Below are 23,617 nucleotides of genomic sequence, written 5' to 3'. Positions count from 1 at the left end.
CATGTCTATTATTCGGATGGTCTGGATTATCAATGCAGAAGAAGCGATGGAGAATTCCCTGAAAGCAGGAATGAATGGCACCAATTCATAGATTAAAAACTCTTCTGTGTGTTTCCCCTGGGGAACGTCAATTCTCCTCTTGCCTCAAATGGTTTGCCCACATATTTAAAAAGACTTTAGATATACTTGGGAAGTGCCATCAAGCTAGTGAACCCACCTGACCTTGTTCCGTTTATAAATTCTTATGAGCACATAGGTCAAAGTGTTACTGCCCTAAGTAACATTTTAAATGATTTTAATGTACTCTCATAAAAAGTTAGCTGCTAAGACACAAATCTGTGGACTCCATAATATAAGAACTATGTAGAATCTTTTAATATTACAACATTTTAATGTCCCAGCTGAGCTAGTATCACTGTGTGCGCAAGTGCATGTGTGCACATATATGTTACATATTAAACACATAAGTATAAAATGAAAAATACATACATAGTTTCAGGGAACAGTATGTTTCCTTCCCTAGGTGTAGTAGTTAATTCTAATAAACTAGTTTACTTCTCACTTTTAGTTCCATTTAAAGAGAAAGCCTCTGGAGAAGGAAATGGCAACCCACTCCAGTATACTTCCTGGAGAATCCCATGGACATAGGAGCCTGGTGGGCTGCTGTCCATAACGTCACACGGAGTCGGACATGACTGAAGCGACTTAGCAGGCCTGCATGCACTGGAGAAGGAAATGGCAACCCACTCCAGTATTCTTGCCTGGAGAGTCCCAGGGACAGAGGAGCCTGGTGGGCTGCCATCTATGGGGTTGCATAGAGTCGGACACGACTGGAGTGACTTAGCAGCAGCAAAGGGAAAGCCAGTAATTATTTTCCCCTCTGTTGTTTTGTCTTCACAACAGAGTAAAACATCTCTGGACATAGGAGGAACAAAAGGTACCAATTTCTAATCTACTTCATAGCATAACAGTTTGGACCAGGTTTAGCACAGAAAAGGGTAAGATCTTTAACTAAATTATCCTAAAGTAAAAAGGCTTTAGCACATAAATATGTTAACCAGGTTTAGTGCAGAAAAGGGTGAGATCTTTAACTGAATTATCCTAAAGTAAAAAAGCAAGTGATTTGAAAGCATGGCCATTTAAAATCAGAGGGAAAACCAACTCTATAGATATCCTCATATCTAGAGAGTTTTTAAACTATTTCACTTTATAAAATTCAGTGGGGAATGTGATTTCTGGTGTTCTGGCTTACAGAATCACTTGGGAATGAATAATTCATAGGCTTTTTACCAAGTCTCAAGTGTAAATCAGTCAAATATAGCAACATGATATTCGTGCTGAATTTCTAAGTACTTAAAAACATTTAGATGGAAACTTCTTTTCAAGAGAGCAGGAGGAAGAATGTCACTTTCCCTCTGCTCGTGGGGCTCAGGCATATTTGCATTACATCTTCTAAAAAATCTATACAAAGCGATTTAAGGAAACACTAAACCAGTTAGGTTGCAGAAGTGAAGAAAAGGAAAGCAACAGAAAACTTTCTTACTGTTATGTTCTCTCTATTAACATACTGATGTGAAACTAAACAGAAAAAGCAATCTAATAACAAACATTCCTTTGAGACAGGCTCAGGGAGCAAAAGGACATCCACTTATTGTTCCGCCCATCCGATTGGTCCATATATGGCAATAAAGGTACAATAGACGGAAACAGGAAACAGACTGGCACATCTGTAGTATCTTATTAGCTGTTAATGGATATCTGAGAAGAACATGCATATAATGCTGAATCGTCTGGACCAATCTCCGAAGCAATTACTCTTAATTAGCGTGTTCTGTTTATAGATTCAACTTAGTGTACCCTTATGTATCAAAGAGATGAAAGCAGCTGCAGAAAAAGAAATGAGGCTCTTAAAGGAAAAGTGTTCCAAGATGTTGGAAGATTTCTTTTTGGTGACGTGAAACCATCTCTTTCCATTCTCTCCCTGGCAGAATGGGGTTTTCTCCTCTGTGAATGATTAAAGAACAGGTAGGAAAGAAACTTCCAAAGCTGGCTAGCTGTTAGAGGTACTCTTGTCGTTTTCTTAGGAAAATGTAAAGAAAACTGGTCAAAACAAAATAAGTGTGCAGGACAGAAAATACTCCCTCAAGCTGTTACTTTAAACGCTTCCAGGGGGCTCCATCCATCCTCCTCTGTCCAACCACATGAGTGCTTCAGAGCAGTGGCACCTGCATTTGTGTCTGCCAAATTGGAAGCAGTGGGGTGATGTGACCAGCTGTATCTCCATAAAAGAGAAAACACAAAATGGTCTTTCCAGGCCAATCTAGTCAAAAGAGATCCGAATATATTCACCGAGCTTCTGAGCCAATCACCCACTCTCCATAAATGGAATGATATTGTATAGATCAGTCACCCACCCAAAACATACCATTTACTGGCCTTTTTTTTTTTTTTTTAAAAAAAAGGAAATTCCTTTGGGGTAGTGGATGTTGAATTTGCACAATCCTATGCCCATGTCAACAGTTCTATGGATATCTTTCTTAGAGCCACCACTGGGGTACTGCCTCTGTTGTGACTAGAAGGCTTGATTCTTTAAGCTGATTATCTCTGCAACATTCTGTTTTACTCTCTTGAAAGTCAGAGAAGTTCTTTCCTGTCTTAGGGAGTTCTGTTTTGAAAGATCATTTTGAATGCACAGTTAGTGCACTCATGTTTAACCTGTGACCATTCTCTCAAATGACTGTGTGCTGTGCAGACATGAGAAAACTGGGCTGGGTTCCTTCAGAGGGGAAAGGAGGGACTTCTTACTTGTCTGGGGTTTACCACCATTCAGGATAGGCATAACTTCTGTGCATTTGCCTTTCTGAGTGCCTGGGAGTTTGCATATAAGCCCCTCCATACATAAGGAACTGGCCTTTTCCACTGTTTTCATGCCCAGAGCACAGGGTGGACAGAGCCCTCCCCCAGGGAACGCAGTGCTGCAAACAAGGGCTGTTCTCCCCAGGGAGGGTGGCCCTTTGCTTCCAGAAATCTGCTCCAGACATGCTCTTCTGTCTGTTGGTTGAATCAGCCCCTGTTTTACTGTGCTATGCATTAGATTTTTCAGGTTTAAAGTTTAAGATTCTTGGCGAATGGTTCTGATACTCACGAATATAGGCAATGTTATTAAAATTGCATTAACTTAAAAAAAAGCATTCTTCTTAATGTATCTTGTTGTTGTTGTTCAGTTGCTAAGTTATAGCCAACTCTTTGCAACCCCATGGGCTGCAGTGCACCAGGCTTTCCTGTCCTTCATGATCTTCCAGATTTTGCTTAAATTCATGACCATTGAGTTGGTGATGCTATCCAGCCATCTCATCCTCTACCTCATCCAACCATCTTATCCTCTGTCATCCCCTTCTCCTCCTGTCTACTATGCTGCTGCTGCTGCTAACTCACTTCAGTCGTGTCCGACTCTGTGCGACCCCATAGATGGCAGCCCACCAGGCTCCGCCGTCCCTGGGATTCTCCATGCAAGAATACTGGGGTAGGTCGCCATTTCCTTCTCCAGTGCATGAAAGGGAAAAGTGAAAGTGAAGTCGCTCAGTCGTGTCCAACTCTTAGCGACCCCATGGACTGCAGCCTACCAGGCTTCTCCGTCCATGGGATTTTCCAGGCAAGAGTACTGGAGTGGGGTGCCATTGCCTTCTCCGCCTGTCTACTATACTTCAATGTAAAAAATACAGACAATTTTGTATATCTATCTATATTTTTTAAATTACAGTATAGTTGATTTACAATGCTGTGTTAGTTTCAGGTGTACAGCAACATGATCCAGATATATATTTATACTTAAAATGAAAAAAAATCATTTAAAATATTCTTCTCCATTTATTAGTGTGTATCTATTAATCCCAAACTCCTAATTTATCCTGCCCCACCTTCCCCTTTGGTAACCATATCTGTTTTCTATGTCTGTGAATCTATTTCTGTTTTATAAGTAAGTTCTTTTGTATCATTTGTTTAGATTTCACATATAAGTGATAACATATATTTGTCTTGCTCTGTTTTATTTCAGGTAGTGTGATAATCTCTAGGTCCATCCATGTTGCTTCAAATAGCAATATTTCATTCTTTTTTTATGGCTGAGTAATATTCCACTCTGTGTGTGTGTGTGTGTGTGTGTGTGCGCACGCGCTACATCTTCTTTATCCATTCATCTATTGATGGGCATTTAGGTTGCTTTTATGTCTTAGATACTATAAACAGTGCTTTGGGGTGTATACATCTTTTCAAATTAGAGCTTTTGTCTTTTCCAGATGTATGCCCAGGAGTGGGATTGCTGGGTCATATGGCAGCTCTATTTTCAGTCTGTTAAGGAAACCCCATACTATTTTCCATAGTGGAGCAATGTTTTTTGACCTTATCTTTTGAGGTGTGTGACAGAGTTGTAGGCAAGGAATGACCTACACAAATGGAGGCTTTCTTCACTGGAAGGAGAGAGACATGTTGCACTGTACATGCATTCATTCATATGCAGTAAAACTGCATGGTCTGCAGATGTGGGGGCAAGCGGGAGATAGAAACGATCCACTTAAATACTCGACGGTGACTGTCTCCTCCCTTTCTGAGTTTGTGCTCCAGCAGCAACATGAAAGGGGGCCTGAATATGAGGGTCTTCAGCTGGCCTCTCTCCCACCTAGTTCTCATGCTGTGTACATCACCCACTTAAGCAGGAAACCGAAATGACCGGAGAAGTTACTTGTCCACAGTCACACTTTCTGATAAAACTGTGATGGGCATGTGTGCTCTTTAGTATTATTGTCGGGGTTATACATCCACATACATGTGTTACTGCACAGGATTGTAGACACCATGTGGATGGTCCTCCATATGGGTTTTGATGTTCTAGGTTACTTCTGACAGTACTTGTATGTCAGTAGAGGCTTTATTCATGGACTTGAGAACCTATTTCCAATGGAAGATTCACCATAAAGCCACAATATACAATTCTTAAAGACTGAACCATCCTTCCCGCACTCCTGTCTCCCTTCTCCCTTCCAAATGTCTGTGGAGGGTAATTAATCTTCTTTCCCACTTAGGCTGTTATTTCTGGGTGAAGTTCAGAGAGAGGTACTGGGACGTCCGTGTCCCAGAATGAAACTAATTCTTTATTCCTATCTTGTGTCTTTCTACTGCTCAGCAGTTATGACGACAGACCAGACACAGGGAGAAACGTTTAAAGCAAGCCGAGATGATGGAGATAAAATGCAAAAGGAAGCAGCTCCCAGGCCCTTACGTTCAGAGGCCGAGCTGTGCAAGGGGAGACATCCGAGCTTTCAAAAGGGAAAGGGGATGTTTAACAACTACTCACCAGGTTAAAGGATCTGTGTCGGCATTCTTTCATACAATAACTTAACTCGATCCTTTCAGTAACCCTGAGAGCCAGTCAATTATTATCCACACTTTACACAAGAGGAAACTAAGACACAGAGACATTAGGTAATACACTCAAGTCCACAAAGGAAGAAAGTTTTTAAGCTGGGTCTGATTTTGCATTTCCCACTGTACCAGCTGCTTCATTAAAGAAGAGCCATAGTTACTAGTTAGTAAGTAGCAATCATCCAGTAACAATAGGCATGGTCCTTGTTAAGTCAAACTAAAAGAAGATCCCGAAAAGTTAGGAGTGCAGAAAATAAGAACAGATGAATATGGGTATGTTGAATTACAAGGGTAAAAACTAAATGCATGTTTGGGGAGTTTATATGAAGGAGCTAATAAATATTAGTGGTTAAAGCATTATCAGGATGTTTCAGAAATTATCAGGAATAAGACAGATGTGTTATACTGAGTAAATATATATGGATGATACAACAAAAGAAAAACACCCAGTACAGAGAGCTATGAAATCTTGGAAGAGCAGTCTCTTCCCACCCAGCCTCACTGGTTCAGTGGGATCTACTGACTCGATGATTTTGGAACACATCAAGGTTATCATTTGTAAAAGCATTTAAAAACTATTTTCATAAAGTAGCTGCCACGTGAGGTGACAGTTACATTTTCTTTTAAAACTTCTGCCCATGGTTAACGGAAGGAATCTATCTCTGACTAGTGGATAGAACAGCGTGTGCTTTTAGAACTTGTCAGAAAAGGGCCTTTCTGGCTGGCTGGCTCATTCATAAGGCTTACATCACTCTATTAGGGCATTAATGTCTCTGGACCGTCGCCTCCCCTGTTACAGAGAGAAGTGTAGCTTACATACCGCAGTTAGGAGTTCTTTCGCCTGCATGGAACCGAACTGCTGAGTGGTTTGAGCAGTAAAAGTATTTGAGTATATCCTGTAAACCAGCAAGCCAGCAAAGGAGTGTGGTTTAAAGAAGCCAACAAGGACGTCTGTTCTCCTGATCTTCTTTCTATCTCCATTAACATGTTGGCTTTCTGCCTCCTGGTAACAGATGTGCTCCACAGTCAGTGCAGGAAGGAGGGCGAGAGGCTCTGAAGGGGTACGTGTACCTCTTATCAGGACAACCGCTCAGATCTCAACGGCCAGAGCCGTCCATGACCAGCTTATATTGTAGGGTCAGGTAGGAGAGTGAGCAGCTTTCCTAGCTTCTTCAGTGAAGTCAATAGGGTAGAAATCAGTAGGGTTCACATGGCTCTTGGCATTGGGCAGCACCTGCCTCACTGATGTACTGACTGGGAGAAAGGATTTTGACTCCTTTGTCTGTGGCTACCCCAGGAATGTGGCCACAGCCCATTAGAACAACGAACTGCCCTGTATTGCATCTCCTGGTCTAGGTTCTGAGAAGCAGCTGCAGATCAAGTATTACTTAATGGAAGAAAAGAAAAGGGAGGGTGAGTTTCCTGAAGTCACCTAAAGATGAGAATCACTCGGAGTACTTGTTAAAAACACAGATTCCTGGGCTTCAGTCCAGAATCAAATCAGAATTTGCAGGCAGAGGTCTGGAAATCTGCTTTCTCTTACTAACAAGTGCTCCAATAAAACTTATCATCAGTGGACCTCACCCTGGCTGTGCAGTAGAACCATCTAGAGAGCCTGTATAAAACACCAATGGCCAGAGCCTCACCATCAACCAGAAGAGCAGAGCATGCAGTCCAGCATTTGTTTTTAAACATCTCTGGCAATTCTGCTGTAGCAGGTCTGACAAAGGCACAGGCTCTGGCATGGAAGCCGGTGTGGAAGTTGTAGCAGCTTAGAGAATGACTTGATTCAGCCAAAGGCACTTTGGGGTTCAAGCAATACCCTACAGGACAAATCCCATGTTCTGCCTGCTTTGTAAATAAAGTTTTATTAGAACACAGCCATGTCAGTTCTTTACCTATTCTCTGCAGCTGCCCTCTGCCCCACCTACCACATCAGAGCTGGATAGCTGCAATAAAGATCACTATGGCCCACAAGGCCCATATATTCACTCTCTGTCTCAATACAAAGTTTACCAGTCTGAACTCATCAAACATCTGGATCAAGAATAGTTAACAAATTACAGTCACAGCAATAAGCCTGGGTTATATATAGGACACGGTTCGGGGTGCCCTACATCCACTACCATGAGTCTTACTTTACCAAAAAGAAAACTGAGGGCCAAGAGGTTGAGAAACAGATCTACGCTTCCGGCGCCAGCAAAGGATGAGGCCGTGTGACCCCAGGACCTCAGATGGCCATTTTAATTAGTACATCTCTTAGGAGTGACTTCTGTGACAAGATATAGGAAGAGTAATGGTGAGTCAGGGCTTCTCAGGTGGTGCCAGTGATAAAGAACCATCCTGAAATGCAGCAGACATAAGAAATGCAGGTTCGATCCCTGGGTTGGGAAGATCCCCTGGAGGAGGGCATGGCCTCCCACTCCAGTACTCTTGCTTGGAGAATCCCATGGACAGAGGAGCCCGGCGGGCTACAGTCCATGGGGTCGCAGAGAGTCGGTCATGACTGAAGTGACTCCACAGGCACCCACGCAATGATTAGTCAAGAGGACCCACAGACATCTGAAGAATCTAAGCCCCTAGTCTGGCCCCTGGAGCCTCCTGTCCACAGGAGCAGCCAGACTGGAAAGGATTCATTCTTTTATCAAATTTGAAAAATGGGGAGTGCTGAACTGTACAATTCCTTTTTCTTTTTGAAATGTACCCTGTTCAGTACGAGAAACTCTCTAAGCTGGAGTCCTAAGCATCGCTCAAGGCTCCCAGACATATGGTGTGATGATCACTTCCTTGGCTGCATTAAGCCTCACACCCTTAATTTGTTCTGTGATATATTCAATATGTTCCTCATTTTCACAGGGTCAGCAGGATGGACAGTTTGCTGGTAAAGATTGGACATTACTCTGGAATACCTGTTTGCGACTGTTTGTCAGAGGATCAGCGAAGCAGGCGGAAGAGAAGAACACCGTAGCCATTAAATGTGAAGGGACAAAGACCATGCAGTGGCTGGTGAGACAAAAATAGCTATTTTATTGTCAATATTTTGCTTTACAGGGAGCCAGCCAATAAAGCAAGGCAAACATATACATTACGTGTTGAGATAACCCAGCCACACCAAGGCCTTGAGGGGAGCTTGTTATCACCTGCAGGGACAGCAGCCCCGCCACCAGGCAAGGACAATGCCACCGAGGCCTCTGCTCCTCTGATCGCTCTGCATGCTCAGACGTCACAGCCTCGATGTTAGGCACAATGTATGCCGAAGTGTTCATCAGACCAGCTACATGCAGGGCGAGAAGCATGCTGAGCGACACCGCCCTCCCAGGGGCCTCCAATGGCCTCAGTACTACTCCCTGACCTGCACAGCCTTGAGACGCCTGGGCACGGTACTGGCCGTCTCCTGCTCTGGAGTCACTCTTACCCGTTCTTACCACGCAGAGAGGGCAAGGCTGGCAGCAATGCCACATCCCAACTGAAAGAGGTCCGTCAACTGTCCCACCCCTTTAGCCTCCGGCAGGATACCAGATTACTTGAAGAGTGTTTGGTTTAGTCAATGAAACTTTTTTTTTTTTTATCTTGCTATGTCTCATGGCTGCTTTTTATATTAGAATCTTTAATGCCAATTTGATCGGAATTCTCTTATTTTTTAAACTGGGGTATAGTTTCTGTACAATGCCGTGTTAGTCTCTGTATAGAGCTGCTGCTGTAATGCAGTGAATCAACTATGTGTATACATATATCCCCTCCCTCTTGGACTTGCCTCCCACCGCCCCATCCTGCCCTCTAGGCCATCACAGAGCATTGAGCTGAGCCCCCTGTGCTATACAGCAGCTTCCCATTCACTATCTGTTTTACACATGGCAGTGCACATACCTCCATCCCAGTCTCCCAATTCATCCCCCTTGCCATGTCCATATATCTGATCCAAATACTTTAACCAGGGAAATTTGGTCTCTGGTTCATGCTAACCCTCTTTTCCTTGTTTCCCACTCTATACTCTGGGAATAGCTTTCCTTGTAACGCTCTGCCCTGGCCCCACCTTAGAACCTCCATCTATAGGGCTCCTCTCTGTCAAGATTCCAGGAAAAGACTCCTGCCTCTCTTCACCTACGCCCTCCCAGGGAGAGGCTGTCACTCAGCTGAATGGTTTCCAAGTGAGGTCACAAATGTAGATTATAAGCAAGGACCTAAGGTGGTTCAGTGGTAAAGAACCCATCTGCCAATGCTGGAGACATGGCTTCGATCCCTGGGCTGGGAAGATGCCCTGGAGGAGGAAATGACAACCCACTCCAGTATTCTTGCCTGGGAAATTTCATGGACAGAGAAGCCTGGGGGCCTACACTCCTTAGGGTTGCAAAGAGTCAGACATGATTTAGCAGCTAACTAACAACAAAGGCTTTAGAACTACTGCTATAATCTAGGAAGTGCAGGTTTGGATGATGGCGGCTAGAGAGAAGAGGAGGTGTATATCCTAGTACCACAGAGCCTCAGAAAGGCAAAGAAGCAAATAGGATGCTCTTCTTCACAGGGTGCATTCAAATCTTGCTCTATATTTGGCAGACTCCCTTTTCCAGTCAAATGAAACAACCAAACTGGGCTACTAGATGCTTTCCAAACAGCTCCTTTTGCCTTCTTGCCAGCTGACTCTAGCTTGCCTTGTTTCTTCCATCTGAAAACCCTTTCCAATTTCTGTTGGTTGAAATCCTAATACCTCATTCAATTCCCACTTCAAATGGCACTTTCTTTAAGAAGCTTCTTACTGATTCAGAATCCATACTGTATTGGTTCTGTACCACTTTTAAGTTCCTTGACATATTTTGCTTTATATTGTGTGCTCCCCCAGATAAGGAAATGGCAACCCAACATATTCTGCTTTATATTAGCTTTCCAGAAACTTCCATCAAAGTCACCTCTGCAAATTATCTAATCCTTGAGACTAGAATCCTTGCAGAAGTAGTTGTTCAACAAATTTTGCAGGATGTGTAGACCATGGGTTGTCAGTGACAAGTGATTCCACCTAAGTAGATAGATAAAGAGGAAGAAGAATGTATTTCTTCAACAAAAATTTCTGCTTTGGGACCTCTGGTTGCTGTAAGGTTGTGACTGTCCGTCGTAGCGGGTGAGCTAGTGGGCCTCTCCCATTCGGAGCTGGAGGGAAAGGAGAGGAGCACCCGACATCAACTGCTGCTCTTTAGGGGCAGTGCCCTTTTACCCTCAGTACCAGACTGTGTGCCAGCACCTCGCGCGCATCACCTCAACCTTCACAACAGCTCATTTAACAAGTCAGGAAATCGAGGTCCCAAGGAAGTCACGCTACACGCTTAAAATCACACAGTTCCAAGGGCCAGGGCAGCCTTCATCCCAGGCAGTCTACTCCCAAACACAAAGCGTGCACGGGCAACCACTGAGTTATCCTGCTTTAGGGCTGAGAGTGGGACAGCTCTGGGTCGCTTGTTTCAGAGTTATAATGGAGAGATGGAAGGGATCCAGCAAGGCTAACATGGTATTTTGTGGGCAGCCCTGTGTCAAGGAGGAGGGCCAGGGAGCACAGTGCCCTGGTGAGGCAGGACACCTAGGTGACCAGCTCTACCCTGAGCTTCTATGACACACTCCTTTGGGAGTCTGGCCAAGGAGGCTGTGTTATGATGGATATGGATTAGATTAGGTGGCCTTGCTCTAAATCTAAAGAATGGCCAAACAAAGTTACTCAGCTTGCCTAAGTTGCATACTGGAGGGGTTTGTCAACACTAAAGAAGTAAAGGCATAGAAAGGATAAATCTAGCTGAGATTTACACAGGAAATCCACAGCACCCCCCTTATCTCATCACCTCTCACCATCAGAGAAGCTTAGACGCTGTCTCCTTTCACTTTGCCTCAGTGCGTCAACAGCTGCTAGCTAAATTATAATGTCAAGACACGGCGACGTGAGTGGAGAGACTGGGTCCAAGTGCAGACTTCAGAATGGCAAGATGAGCATGGAATTCACCGGCAAGAGAATTCACTGATATCAGTGGATACTCCAGGTTAACTTCTAGTCAGGACAAATGGCCCTCAGCTAAAAGCTCAACTCATCTGCCTGCACCAGCTATCAATTCCTTCTTTCAGAAACTGTCCAGAAGATTTATATCACTGGTATGGCATTTAAAAAACCATGTGTATTTCATTTAAGTATCATCATCTCTGAGGTGTATCTGCCTGTGTTGCAAAGACCAAGACATGGACGTAGTTCTTGTTTTGTCTACTTCGCGTCTACAGCTCCGCAGTGGATCCATTTTCTCCCTCCTCTTGACCATTGTTTGGAGTTAATGCGCGGACCTCCAGCTGTGGGCTGTAGCCCTCTGGCAGGCTCTCAGGCTCTACCAGTGGTGTCCTGGAGTCCTGGAGGCTTTCTACCAGGCGGCATTCCCTCTTCAAAAGGCAGATATGGCATCTGTCTGTTAACCCTAAATTACCTTTCTCCAAAGCTGATGATGATGGCAAATGGCCATGTACTCAGACATGCCATTGATGAGCTTAAAAAAATACTAGCAGTGATTTTCTGCATTGGAAGAAAATTCTAATGAGAGAGGGAAGGGCAGAGAGATCATAGCATCTCCTCAAGTACTATTGTGAAGGATAAGACAGCGGCAGGGCAGGGCTTCTCAACCTGTGTGTATAGTTGCTCAGTCGAGTCCAACTCTGCAATCCCATGGACTGTAGCCCCCCAGGCTCTTCGGTCCATGGGATTTTCCAAGCAAGAATACTGGAGTGGGTTGCCATTTCCTTCTCCAAACTTGAAGATCTTGCTAAAGTTCAGATTCTGATGCAAGAGCTCTGGAGCCAGTGATTCTGCTTTCCCATCAAGCTCCCAGGTGAGGCTAACGCTGCTGGTCTTCAGAAGACACTTAGAGTAATAGGGCTAAAAGGAGTCTATATTTGGTCATTATCAGAAGTATTAGCATTTCCAATGCTCAGTCTCACAACCCACAAACCTGTCACACGTACACACCGTACTCACCTGATTTTCATGGCACTCTGCCGCCTGGAGAAGGTGAGGAAGGCTCTTTATTATAAAAGCAACTTTATTTTATAAAAATCTGGATTTATTAAACTAATTTTATACCTCTGAAAACAGAACTCATTTCATGGATGAACCCTAGAGATTATCATACTAAGTGAAGTAAGTCAGACAGACAAAGATAAATATCATACATCACTCATATGTGGAATCTAATTAAAAATGATACAAATGAATCTATTTACAAAATAGAAACAGACAGATATCAAAAGCAAACTTATGGTTACCAAAGGGGAAATGTGGTAGTGGGGAAGATATGTTTGATTAACATATACACACACTACTATATATAAAGTAGATAACCAACAAGGATCTAGTGTATAGCACAAGAAGCTCTACTCAATATTCTGTAATAACCTGCATGAGAAAAGACTCTGGAAAGAATAGATATACACATACATATGTATATATGTGTATATATATATATATTTAACTGAATTATTTTGCTGTACACCCAAAACTAACGCAACATTGTAAATCAACTATACTCTAGTACAATTAAAAAAAAAAAAAAAGAATTCACTAGAGGATTCCTAGAAGCTGAGTGCTCCCCTACTAGCAAAAATAATGTTTTCAAAAGCTGTACTTTGCATATAGCAGTACAGAAAACTATTTACGATAAAACTGGTAAACACCTAAACTGGGATACAGTGCAAAGAAGTTAACACCACAGGAGTGAAATGAAAGCCCTTGGACTCTCCATTTGCATGGCTAAATCTGTCATAGTCCTCAGGCTTTTAGCTACTCGCAGACAATGGGCAGCAGGATTTCAACGGATGCTACCCCTCCAAGGAGTCTCTGAAATTGGCAGATCATTTCACCTATGGGCGGCCACCTGGGAAGTGAGTGAATTGGGTCACTACAAATAGGTCAGATGCTTGTTGGAAAACCACTAGTGATATAATGTTAACCTTAAAAAGAAGCCAGAGAAACCTAGAGTGGATTTTAGTTCTGCCATCCTTACATATTTAGTATATTAAATTCAGATACTGGCAGAATATATATTTGTCAGTGTCAAAAAGTTATCCAGGGAAAGGCAAATATCTTTTGAGAGCACTCATCAATTTCCTGGTACTAAAATTTTATCCCACAATGTTTTTGAACCCTCTCTTAACGAACCATATCTTATAGAGGATTATATGCCAAAAGACAAATTTTTCAAGTATAGGATTCTTATTAATTAGTAATTCTCATACTAAGTCAAGTTAAGGTTGAAAGTAATGGTTCTTTTTTTTTTTTTGCTTATACAAGTGGACTCAGTTAAAAATAGTAATCTATGCAGAAACATCACCTATATTGACAATTTTTTAACAGGTAGTAACTATAATAACACAAAATGATCTTGAAAGTGTACCTTGACTTTCTTTTCTCAGAAACTAGAATGGTTTTTCAATGTCCTTTCATGCTCAAGTCTATCAAGAATAAGGATTCACATTGCTAATTAGAACACTAGGCTTAAAGTTTAAGTAGAAACAGTAAGATGTAACAGACACTGAATATTTACCTGTTTTACTTCACCCTGTTTACCTTGGTTCCACAGGTGATGGACCAGCACCTGAGTGAGCAGTCTCATTTGAACCAATGATCAACCTAGAAACTAGAAAAACTTTCCTGTTTTAAAAAAGTTCTCGGGGCTTCCCTAGTGGCTCGGTGGTAAAGACTCTATCTGCCAATGTAGGAGCCACGAGTTTGATCCCTGGTCCGGGAAGACCCCACATGGTGCGGAGCAACAGAGCCTGTGGGCCACAACTATTGAGCCTGTGCTCTGGAGCCCATTACACTCTAAAGGCCACGCTCCGCAACAAGAGGGGCTGAAGCAGAGAGCCTGGGCCCTACAACCGGAGAGCAGCCCCTGAGAAAAGCCACGCACACAACGAAGATCCAGGGCAGCCACAAATAAAATAGAGTAAAACAAATCTCAATTACAGATGGCTGTATCACAGCCTCGGGGCAAAGGAGAAGCAGCTAACTTTCAGTAATTTCTTCACGGAAGTGTCTGCTTTCACCTCTCTTCCAGTGTAATCTGAGCACTCCCCAACAGTCTCCAGTCTCCCCCTGACTCTGGGCCACAACAGATGTTGCTTGAAAGGCATACCTGCAGCGCCCTGAAGACTGGAATTCCCTCTCACCCTAAGGTACATCATCTGAAGTCAAAACAATACCTTCTTGACTGTTCTGCCAGCCTTTTATCTCTCAGTTGCCTGACCATGTGTCTCCTGAATGAGATCTCAAATTTGATTTTAAATGAAAAGGATGTTTTGAGTACCTTTACTCTTACGGAGACAAGGGCTATTTCAGAGAGCTCTAGTCTTTCAAAAGCAGATGCTTCTTTTAAACCCAACTAACCCTTGTCTTGGGGTCTTACAAAATGGTTCTGCCTCTAAGTCATGGCTGAGGGCTGAAAAGACAGGGGTGACTGGAGATTAGAAGGGAAGATTCTTTGGCCAACATTCTTTAAAAAAAAAAAAAAATGCCAGATTCACTTGAGTACCTGGCTTCTTATCACATGGTCATTTAAATGACAATAAACAAAGCTACAGTTAGAGGTACACACAGGTCTGGTAAATCTTACTGTAAGGTATTCATTTCTGCTGGAAATACGCAATCACAGTAAAACTCAACAAGAATATGTTTACAATCTATAAAGCTCTTCAAACTTCAACGTCCACATGCAAAAGAAAAAAAAAGATTTCTACTAAATGTCTTTGTTTTCTTCATATCTGACCAAACTGACTTTGCTTTTTTTATTTTTGGCTGTCACAACAAAATGTTGATAAACAAAACCAAAATTCAAACCTTACAGTATACATCACCCAGTATTTCTGAATTTCAGCATTACCAAGCTTTTTAAAGGCATGGAGAAAGGGACAGAAATCATATTTCTTTATTAAAATCCCATATCACTGTTGAAACAGAAAACGTATCTTAAAATATCAAACCTTATCCTATATGAGAAATGAGAAATTATAAACATTCCAGTTGCATTCAAAATTCCTTGAATTTTAAGTTCTTAAAGCTTGTTTTCTTTGGCTGTATAGCCCATTCTTTTAAATACTACTCAGTCACAATGAAGTATTCTTTTAAATAATAGAAATATTTAGTGTCTGGGCTAAATAGGGCTTTTAGTCTATATTAAAAGGCCTGAAACTAATGTACGTTCATGTGAAAGCAATGTCTGAGCACCTCAATGATTACAGAGTTTGACATCCATCTGCTGTTTTCTGGTTAACACTTTTTTTCTTTTTCAACACCTTGGGTGCAATGAAATTTCTGGCTCTTTTGTGCTCTTGACAAATCTGCTTGGTATTTAATACCATTAATGATGTCAACCCAAACTAACTCACCCAATATACATCTCTTTACCTCCCAACTGAACTATGTGCTAAGGACACCACCAATCACTGCCCCAATACTCCCTGAACCCAAATTCATAGCCTACGGAGGCCCTCTCTCTTCATCCTAAATGCTCCCTTCCTTTATCACTGAAATCTTGTCCCAGCACATCTATTAAACCATCATCTTGTCCACTTCAGGTCACTGCCCATCATATGTACTATTAATTGGAGGGAGGAGACACATACTATATTCAGCTATGTGCTGCTTCTTCTGTTGTGGTCCTCTGTGGCTATTTCAATCACTGTCATTTAATTAGTCATGCATTGTATCTTCATGCAGTAATCTAATAATCTAGAAAGCCAGCTACTTATGAAACAAACCAATCCAGCACGCTCTATGGGCTACGTCTTCCAATATATAACGTGGACGCCCCAGTTAAGGCTACACACTGAGCACAGGTTCACAGTAAGTCAGAAGCTCATTCAAAGAGGGACCATGTGTGAATGTTTATGCAGCCACCTCTTAACTGAAAACTAAGGACATTCAATCACTTATAGAAGCATGAATAAAGACAACAGCTTTTCCACTTGTGTCTTGGTCCTAGCTCTCCATGAGGGTTAATTCTGTAGTTCAATCTGCCCTTGCTATGCTCAACAGAGCTTCCAACAAGCCTTTTGGATACAGCTTCCTGTCACAACACATACCGTGACGTTCTCTGGAGTCTGTCTTTAAACTGAGCTTTTCTCCTTGTAAATGGTTTGAGATTGATATGTCCTTATAGTTCCTCTATTTTTTTCTATTTTATTTCATTTTTATTTGTGCTTCATACACTCGCTGTCTCAAACAAAATGACGTAATGCAGTACTTGCCTTTTAAAGAAGTCTTTGCTCTCTTTTTCCTATCGTTTACCTATATCATCTCACTGACATCCACGTAATCTGGCTTTCCTGACTGTCTTATTTCACACACAGTTGTTTTGGTGAGAGATACAACATAGCTCAGCATATGCTTAAAGTGTTGACATCACTGAGAATCATTTGCAGCTCAGGCCAATAGTTGCCATTTTAGGTTTTCCTACTTATATCTGGTTTCTCCGCTAGTGAATGGATGTTTATTTTTTTCTAACACTCAGATGCCTGGATATGTGGGATTGTGTCTGCAATTCCCAAGGAAACAGAAATGACATGAAGAAGGAGGCTTTAGAACTGTGTTGTCCAATATGGTAGTCACAAACCATAGGTATCTATTTAAATTGAAATTAATTAGAGTTAAAAATTCAGTTCCCCAGTTGCACTGGCTATACTGTGAGTGCTCAACAGCATACATAGCTAGTGGCTACTATAACAGATGATACAAAAATAATTTTCATCATGACAGCTTTGCTCGACAATGCTGCTTTAGAGGATTAGGAAACTCATGCTTCCAGACCCATAAAACTTAAGACTATTAATAGGAAAACAATGATGGACTCTGTAGGACATTTCTCATGCCCGCCCCAAATTTTCACTATCTTCTTTTTAAGTCCTGGTGTGCTGCAGTCCATGGGGTTGCAAAGAGTTGGATATGACTGAGCAAGTGAACTGAACTTACCCTAAAGCAGAGTTTAATCTTCCTATAGGATCTTTAAGTTCACAGGATGAAAATTCACTTATGGGGGAAAATCTGTGTAACAGCAAGAAAGCTTCAGATGTGAGAATGGTTTTATGATTCAGACTCAGGAAAGGGCAGTGATGATTAAGGCTAAATCCACCCCTAGCTACATGCTGATACTTCTATGATGACTATGATAACTGCAAAAAAGCATAAATCCAGTAAAAAGGAATCACTCAATTCTAATCCAATGTGGATCCATAGCCTGCTTTCCCCCTCATGTATCAATAGAATGTTCTGTCATTGGGAAGAACAAATAATCAAGTTTTCACAGAAATAAAACTTTTAGTTGACAAAGAGTAACCACATGTAGGGTCACATTATCATCCTAGCTAATACCTGTGAGTACCAGCTGCCTGCACTTTACATGTTATTAGCTCATTTAATTCTTAAACAAAACTTTTAAGAAGGTACTTGGATTTTTCTTGAAGACCAAAGGGACAGAAAAGCCAACCCAGGAAGTAACCCAGGTGACAGCTCATAAGTAGTCAAACCTATACTGACACCAGGCAGGCTGACTCTAGCATCTGTGTCTTCACCATGTACCAATTGTAGTCTAGGAATCACAAATGAACTTTTGCATTTTTGACCAGTTAAAAGATCCACAATATATGCTTCTAAATTCTACTAAAATGTCATATAATAATTCTTTATTGGCTCAGAAAAAAGTTCAGATGCTACCATATCTCCTGATTTTTATTATGAGCAACAGTCTTCACTAAACTAATGATTTGTACAGTGCTGGTAACCAAAGAGGTTCAGTAAATCAATTGTTGGACGACTGGTTTACTCCTCTATTTTTGCAAGTAGACAGAAAATATGAAAATAAAGAGTAAAAAGCAGGATTGACAGAAATCGCTGGAAGAAAGGAATGCTCTATTAAATTATGGCAAAATGTCTTTTGTTTTTTTTTAAACAAAAACAGTACTCCCCAGGAAATCTCAGTTTTTGTTTTTGTTCAACCAGGACTGTAATATTTAATTAACTTCACAGCTGGATCAACATATTGATGACATTTTATATTCATTTTTCTTAAATGTTTCAGTGTAAATGATCTCTCCCCCAGCCCCTCCCCTGTCCCTCCTGATTCTCTCTCTCTTTCTGTCTCTCACACACATTTTTTTTTAGTCAGAGCTGATCAGCTTTTTATTTGGAAATGTGTGTGTGCATGTGTATCTCTATAAAAAAATCTCTTTATCATATCTTCATGGTATCTTTCTTAAAAGACTCCTGTATATAAAAGAAAGAAAACTATCAATTATATGTAGTTACAGAAAACAAGATTTTTAAAAATGGGTATAATTTTTTAAAAAGGCAAACTTTTAAACTTAGAGTGATTTTTCTGGATAACTCAAGAGACTTATTGGAGACCTGGGATTTATTCTCAGCTCTGCCTTAAACCACAGAGGCTGTAAACTAGGTGTTATTGATCCTAAACCACATACTTTTTCCCTTTCCATTATTTCTGCTTGCAATTCCTGTCCTCAAAGTGCTTCTGTGAGGTGACTATCATTGCCTATGTGCACCTCAAAACTTTGAGAGTGAGTGCCAGAAGCCTGGAAAAAGTCCTGACAGAAGAAGTGTAGCCCCTTTGAGATATGCTCCATTGCCACTGAGTTGTTGTTTGTTTGTTTAATCTCATGGTGGGTAAAGCCAGGAACCCTGGTGCTTATTAGCAGAGGGCAATGTCTAGCTATATGCTGTAAAACTTTTTTTTTTTTTTTAATTACAGGCTAACATCACTGATGAAGATGGACATAAAATTCTCAACAAAATACTAGTAAACTCAATTCAACAATACATGAAAAAAATTTACATCATGATCAAGTGGGATTTATCTTAAGGATGTAGGAGTTTTCAATATGTGCAAATTAATCAATGTAACACATCATATTAACAAACATATGAATAAAAATCATATGCTCATGTCAATAAACATGTTTGAGAAGACTCTTGAGAGTCCCTTGGACTGCAAGGAGATCAAACGAGTCAATCCTGAAGGAAATCAGTCCTGAATATTCATTCAAAGGACCGATGCTGAAGCTGAGACTTCAATACCTTGGCCACCTGATGTGAAGAGCTGACTCATGAGAGAAGACCCTGATGCTGGGAAAGGTTGAAGGCAGGAGGAGAAGGGGATGACAGAGGATGAGATGATTGGATGGCATCACTGACTTGATGGACATGAGTTTGAGCAGGCTTAGGGAGTTGGTGATGGACAGGGAAGCCTGGTGTGCTGCAGTCCACGGGGTTGCAAAGAATTGGACACAACTGAGCGACTGAACTGAACTGATGTCAATAGATGCAGAAAAAGCTTTTGATAAAATCCAACACTCATTTATGATAAAAGAAAAAAAACTTCCCAGAAAAATGGAGACACAGGAAACATGCTGCGTGCTAAGAACATCGATTTCTGCTTCACTGACTATGCCAAAGCCTCTGACTGTGTGGGTCACACTAAACTGTGGACAATCCTGAAAGAGATGGGAACACCAGACCACCTGACCTGTCCCTTGAGAAACCTGTATGCAGGTCAGGAAGCAACAGTTAGAACTGGACATGGAACAACAGACTGGTTCCAAATAGGAAAAGGAGTATGTCAAGGCTGTATATCGTCACCCTGCTTATTTAACTTATATGCAGAGTACATCATGAGAAACGCTGGGCTGGAAGAAACACAAGCTGTAATCAAGATTGCCGGGAGAAATATCAATAACCTCAGATATGCAGATGACACCACCCTTATGGCAGAAAAGTGAAGAAGAACTAAAGAGCCTCTTGATGAAGGTGAAAGAGGAGAGTGAGAAAGTTGGCTTAAAGCTCAACGTTCAGAAGACTAAGATCATGGCATCTGGTCCCATCACTCCATGGGAAATAGATGGGGAAACAGTGGAAACAGTGTCAGACTTTATTTTTTTGGGCACCAAAATCACTGCTGATGGTGACTGCAGCCATGAAATGAAAAGACGCTTACTCCTTGGAAGGAAGGTTATGGCCAACCTAGATAGCATGTTGAAAAGCAGAGACATTATTTTGTCAACAAAGGTCCATCTAGTCAAGGCTATGGTTTTTCCAGTAGTCATGTATGGATGTGAGAGTTGGACGGTAAACAAAGCTGAGCACCGAAGTATTGATGCTTTTGAACTGTGGTGTTGGAGAAGACTCTTGAGAGTCCCTTGAACTGCAAGAAGATCCAACCAGTCCATCCTAAAGGAGATCAGTCCTGGGTGTTCATTGGAAGGACTGATGATGAAGCTGAAACTCCAATACTTTGGCCACCTCATGTGAAGAGCTGACTCATTGGAAAAGACCCTAATGCTGGGAAGGATTGGGGGCAGGAGGAGAAGGGGACTACAGAGGATGAGATGGCTGGATGGCATCACTGTCTCGATGGACATGGGTTTGGGTAGACTCCGGGAGTTGGTAATGGACAGGGAGGCCTGGCGTGCAAATTCATGGGGTTGCAAAGAGCTGGACACGACTGAGCAACTGAACTGAACTGAACTGAAGTTGCTTCAGTTTTGTCTGACTCTTTATGACCCTATGGAGTGCTAGACTCCTCTGGCCATGGGATTCTCCAGGCAAAAATACTAGAATGGACTGCCATTCCTTTCTTCAGGGGGCCTTCCCAACCCAGGGATCGAACCCTCATTTCCTGCAGGTCCTAGACTGCAGGCAGATTCTGTACCGCTGAGACACTGGGGAAGCCCCCGAGGAAACATCCTTCAACATAAGAAAGGGCATATATGACAAACCTACAGCTAACATCATTCTCAATGGTGGAAAAGCTGAAAGCATTTCCTCCAAGATCAGGAACAAGACAAGGATGCCCACTCTTGCCACTTTTATTCAACACAGCAATCAGAAAAACAGGAAGTACAAACTGGAAAACAAAAAGTAAAACTGTCACTCAGATAACATGATATTATACACAGAAAATCCTAAAGATGTTACCAGTAAGCTACTAGAGCTCATCCATGAATTTGGTAAAGTTGCTGGATACAAAATTAATATAGAGAATTTATATACACTCAGTATCCGAGAGAGAAATTAAGGAAACAATCCCATTTACCATTAAATCAAAAGAATAACATGCCCAGGAGTAAATCTACCTAAGGAAGCAAAAGACCTATCTTCCAAAAACTATGACACTGATGAAAGAAACTGAAGATGACACACAGGCAGATAGAAACATATACCATGTTCTTGGATTGGAAGAATCAATGCTGTTAAAACGAGCATAGCATCCAAGGCAATTTACAGATTTAAGAGAATCTACAGGTTCAGTGCAGTCCCTATCAAAAAACACCAATGGCATTTTTTTACACAGAACTAGAACAAATAATTTTAAAGTTTGTATGGGAACACAGAAGACCTGGTATGGCCAAAACAATACTGAGAAAGAAGAATGGAGCTGGAGGAATCACATTCCCTGCCTTCAAACTGTGCTACAAAGCCGCAGTATGGCACTGGCACTAAAACCAGATACACAGATCAATGGGACAGAATAGAAGGCCCCCCAGAACTCCCACACACTTATATTCAATTAACGTACAACAGAGGAGGCAAGAATATAAAATGGATGAAAGACAGTCTCTTCAATAAGTGGTGCTGGGAAAACTGGACAGCCATAAATTAGAAGATTCTCTAACACCATATGTAAAAATAAACTCAAAATGAGTTAAAGACCTAAATGTAAGACTGCAGACTATAAGACTCCTACAGGAAAACATAGACAGGACACTCTATTTACATAAATCACAGCAATATTTTTCTTTTGGATTTGTCTCCTGAGTAATAGAAATAAAAGCAAAAATAAACAAATGGGACCGTATTAAACTTAAAAGCTTTTGCACAACAGAGGAAATCATGGACAAAACACAAAGATAATCTACTGACTGGGAGAAAATATTTGAAAATGATGTGACCAATAAGAGATTAATATTTCCATTGTCGTTAATGCTCTTGGGGAGACAAATGGTGATTCTGAGTTGAAAAGTGATTGAGATGTGCCATTCTAAGTGTGGAGACATTCAGAAACATTTAAATCAATTTATTTCACTGATTCTTTCCTCTTTACATGTGGTTAGAAGTGACATATGATAAGCATCTATGTCTAAATTAAGTCTAAAAGAACTCTTTCAATAAGTTAAAAGTTCTAAATGATAAGAAAGCATAGCACCATAATTTAATTGCCAGTGTTTCTTCTTAGCGGTACATAAAATAATGACGTGTCTTTCTGCGACATCATCTTAGATCTGATGAAATAACCATAATATAGTGGCTTAGAACATAGACAGACAAACCTGAAATAGGTACTCAGTATTCTACTTCTTATTACCAGTGAGTCTTTGGGTGAATTTCTTTACATCCCTAACTTTTAATTTTATCACTTGTCATATAAGAATATAAAAGTTCTTATCAAGTATTTTTGCAAGGATTAAATGGAATAATGCAGGTAAAGCACCAGAGCATACTGCCCAGCACATAATAAGGATACTATAAATGCTAGCCTCTGCTATTATCATATGTGTTAATATGGGCAATTCACATAATTCTTGAATGATGAGTTTTCTTAATTGTCAAGTTGAGTCTAAAATGTCCCACCTGATCTCTTAGGACTGCTATGATGTTCAAATGCAATCATATGAAAACACAAAATGGTAAACTGCTACACAAATATGCTACTATTGTTTATAATTATAGTAACAATTGGTGCTATTAAACAACAAGGACACTGTCTCCCATGGTTAAGAGCATCTTGGTAAAGAAAGGATTTATCACCTGGGTTCTAAAAAAGTATGAAAGAAGAAAGAGACAGACAGCTTTTCTGGAGAGTGAAAGAGGAGAATCTGCATTGGGCCATCTTTAAGTTTCCTTCCACAGGCAGGATGTTTCTGCAACTGACCACCAGTAGGCTTTAATGTGTTGAGACCGTGTGATGAGTCAGAATGGAGGGCTGTGTCAAACTGAGGATCGTACACCACAGACATCCCTTGGTGTACACAGGGGATCAGCTCCAGGACCCCCAGGGACACAGAATCTCTGAAGCTCGAGTCCCTTACACAAAATGGCATGATGTGTGCTTGCAATCAAGACACCCTCCATATAATCTGAATCATCTCTAGATTACTTATAGTACCTAGTACAATGTAAGTGCTA

At 41.3% G+C, this 23,617-nt stretch overlaps 1 protein-coding gene across 25 annotated transcripts in view; it reads right to left on the bottom strand.

Moving 5' to 3' along the window:
• Positions 1-23,617, bottom strand: part of RARB (retinoic acid receptor beta) — a 1,227,259-nt gene that overhangs the window by 538,715 nt on the left and 664,927 nt on the right. The window contains exons 1-2 of one of the 25 annotated variants that reach the window (XM_081521084.1): positions 9,452-9,512; positions 8,328-8,421 (exon numbers count right to left, since the gene is read on the bottom strand). The exons of 22 other annotated variants lie outside the window; for them this stretch is intronic. The gene's annotated coding sequence lies outside the window, so the exon portion shown is untranslated. Of the gene's footprint in view, positions 1-8,327; positions 8,422-9,285; positions 9,513-23,617 lie in introns of those variants that run through there. 2 more of the 25 variants (XM_081521080.1, XM_081521089.1) reach the window with 2 other exon arrangements.

The sequence above is a fragment of the Giraffa tippelskirchi genome, chromosome 8 (assembly GCF_054371585.1).
Source record: "Giraffa tippelskirchi isolate mGirTip1 chromosome 8, T2T-mGirTip1v1.2.pri, whole genome shotgun sequence".
In the NCBI taxonomy this organism is placed as follows: domain Eukaryota; kingdom Metazoa; phylum Chordata; class Mammalia; order Artiodactyla; family Giraffidae; genus Giraffa; species Giraffa tippelskirchi.
The sequence above is the reverse complement of the archived record's forward strand: the minus strand, read 5'-3'. Positions and strand labels throughout refer to the sequence as shown.